The sequence below is a fragment of the Thermobia domestica genome, chromosome 1 (assembly GCF_964235325.1).
Source record: "Thermobia domestica chromosome 1, izTheDome1.hap1.1, whole genome shotgun sequence".
Taxonomy (NCBI): Eukaryota; Metazoa; Arthropoda; class Insecta; order Zygentoma; family Lepismatidae; genus Thermobia; species Thermobia domestica.
Window position 1 is genome coordinate 390359682 of NC_137454.1, and position 3737 is coordinate 390363418.

A 3737-nucleotide genomic window follows, 5' to 3' on the forward strand; every position below is an offset into this window, starting at 1 on the left:
CGAATTATAGGTAAAAATCAACTGAAATTCCCAACACCACCAAGTGTGTCATTAGATTGCACCAGGTCGTCATCTGAATTGGATATTCGCGTAAGGACTGACCAACTTTGAATCGGAACGAGGCTACTGAACACCTGACTTTATCATCTGCCAGTAAGTTTGTTTAAATCATTGCAAGCTACCACCACTAGAATAACACATCAATGTTTACAAAAATGGATAAATTACAGTACCACATGATTTCATTTTAATAAAACATCTAGTTAAGGCAAGACTTTTCGCTTTAGGGAATCACCCTCGAAGGTGTACCCAATCCATTTATTCCAGCAAACTTTTTGATTAAAGGAGTGCTGCATACAGAATTTTCCCTACGTACAAATTCATTTGCCACAATATTAGTACGGTTTAATAAGGCATGTGAAGAAATCCAAGCAGCATTATCCAACCATAAAGTTTGCTAAAATAGAACCATTGGTTACAACTTCCGGTGTGATTTGCTAAATTGGTATGGCTTGCGTCATTATTTGTAGAGATATTACGACATTTATAACGACGCCACTATAGCTTTGCACAGGTCTAGCTGCGAACCTTTCAAAATTTTTCGAGAAGAACATTATTCTTGTTTTAGTGCGTGGAATTCACCCTTAAAATTTCTATCCATTCTATATATATGTGTGTTTTTTTATGATAAACCTAGCTCTTCCTTCACATTTTTATTCGTACCTTCCATAGTTCCTAATATGCAAACAACTTATTAGATTTTCATTACATCTTACCGATGTATATGTGGAAACAGAAAAGTTTTAAAGAATAATTTAATGCAGATTATAGAAATTTGTGATAAGCCATGAGTTCTATAGGATAAGTTCTATTTCATTCATTACTGTTTTGTGTAAACTGTTTTTGTGTATCTTTTAATAAAGTAAGGATAGATGGCTATTAGAGTAGGGTGATTAGAAGGCTGTTAAAAATTAAATGCCATTCTCATTGAAACACAGAAACTCTTGAAACTTTAGCGTGTGCTTGTTATAGGTACAATATAGAACAAAGTAAATAAGAGGACGAAGAATTATTTGTGAACACGGGGAAAATCTGAAAGAGTCAAGAAATTCATTCTTCAAAAACGTATGTGAAACCTGTTATTCTCTATAATGCAACATAATCGAATATTTTTATTTTTTCAGAAAGTTGTTGGTAGGGGATCAAAGTCTCCCGATGTCCCTCCCTCCCATAACTACAAAGAAATTCTTGACTGGTTTTTAGTCATTCAATCTTTTAGGCAACGTACTCTCACTGTATTTCAACATCTAGATAGTCGGTATGTCGAGTCAAAATCGAAATAGAACATACCACCTCTGCTTTTTCCACTTCGAACACTAGTCGAGAGAATATCTCGTGTAAAAAATGGTTATATGTATGGCTAAGGTTAGGAAGATTTTCGCCATTTTGTCTTTGCGCGCCAGGGCTTTAATAAAGCACTAATACTGAAGTACCACTACTGGAAGACTGATTCGACAACAATATTCCCAAACTGTGCTCTATTTTCCAATTGCATTCCGACCATTATTATTATCCCATTTTAATTTTAGGTGACGGAAGTTCATTAGCTGTTGATCATAGCTCAAATGAATTGGACGAAAATTATTTGGCAGTGATTTCCCGCCACCTTGCAAAAATTGAATGAAAGCTGGAAGAAGTGAGCAAGCAGCAGAAAACTGTTATAGAAAATTTTGCTCCCAAACCAGAGGCTACTAGATCTTTTCTCTGAATACATAAAACTACCTTGTAAAACTGTGGAGGACATTAATAGAGAGGGAAGAGTGGTTACTATCTTCACCGGACAATGAGCAGATTCTGGTAATTTACAATTTTTTTTCATACAGAAAACATCACATAATTGTAAATACAATTAGTTTTACGTAATCCTTATTTTTTCTTTGTAAACTTCTCAGGTGAGCTATTAGTAGTAGTACTAGTAACAACATTACATAACGACCGCAGCAAGCACAGTCATAAACTTTACTCAACTTTACTATTATAACAACTACTAATACTATTACTAATAATACTACAATCATTATTATTACTAGTAATAGCAGCAGCAGTAGTAGTAGTAATAGCAGTAGTTGTAATAGTAGTATAGCAAGAAGAACGATACATCTCAGGATAAACACCAGAGCCATTTCTTTGTGAACTAAGCGACTGAAAAAAAACTACGCAGTGTGGAAGCCACTTTCGCAAGAAAACTACACAGTGTAAAGTAGCATCCGTTATGGAGTATATAAACGCCATAAACAGTTAAGGGGTTAACAGTGCTCTTTGTTGGTCTATATTAAGCTGAAATGAAGTTTATTGTACACCTTGTCTCGAAAAGGTTGAGCGCATTCTTTATTGCTGTTTCGAGGCAAAAATTTTCTAAGTCCAACTTCGGGTATGTTCGGGAAAAAGTAAACCAGGTTCGAACCTCGAAGCCAACCTTTGCAATCGGGAAAAATCTTGCAGATGTGTTTTTCTTCTTTTAAATAGAATAAGACTTGTTACCAATTATATATAAAAAAGCAACATTGATTGAAATACTTAATGATACAATATTTCGAAACTGTATTAATGCCAGCACATGCTTGTTTGTCATTTTGCTCTCCATACTTAATGGAATATTTAGATACGTAAACGAATCTTTCCATATGTAAAAGAATGGTGAAAGTTAAGACATAGAACATTATTCTCTCCTGAGTACTAAAATAAAAGTCAAAGTAGAACAAAAACAGCGTTTCCAGTGGATATGAATGTAATTATTATCTTAAATACCGTTATATATCACTAGAAGTATTATATGTGGAGTGCTTGTGTTAGCTCAGTGGTACGCCGTTTGATTTCAAATCGTAAGGTCGAGGATTCGATTCCCATCTGAGACAATGTTTTTTTTATGAAATTCTATTTTCCGCAATGCATGAAAAGTTATATAAAATAATTACATTAAAATACGTCAATTGTATATATATATATATATAACATACAATCATTGCAGAACAAAGTGATTATTATGTTTAAAATATAACAGGTGTTCACAGTACGTTGGTATTCTATAATATATGTGAATGTTAAATACAAATTAAGAAAATAATATCATCGCAATGAATAAATTATGTAGTGTATTTATTTGGAGCTATTTGTCATCGGAAGTTACTTCTGAATTTTCTCATTACAGCAAGTGATTTACGCTTTCTGAAAGGTAAAGAGACTTTTCGGGTATAAACAGAAATTATTATACAAACTCCAATCTTCGTTACAGACACAAAACTCCCGATCCCCAAAACTATGTAAACAGGAAATTTACGAACACGAAGTCATGTCTAAGAGACATATTTATACTCGAGAAAGAAGGCAGAATAGGATTTCTTTCCAAAGGATTTCAGTTCAATAATCTGTAAGGCTTTTGTATATGGATGTGGTCCCTTTCTCTCCGCCAATATTTATAAAGTAAAAGCGATCGATATTAGTGTCGAATCCATAGTTCTCGTTGTTGCAGAAATTAATAATTACAACTCCGAAAGCGTTAAAGTCCAAATTTAACTCTCATCGTAAAAGCTCCTTTGTGGTTAAGCGTATAGCGTACACGCTTTCGGTGTGGGAGACCCAGATTCGGCCCCCAGCAAGAGCTCATGTAGTTCGCGTTAATTAGTAGGTCTACGTGTCATATAACCTCACTGCTGACCGGACGTTAAACTCAAAATCAA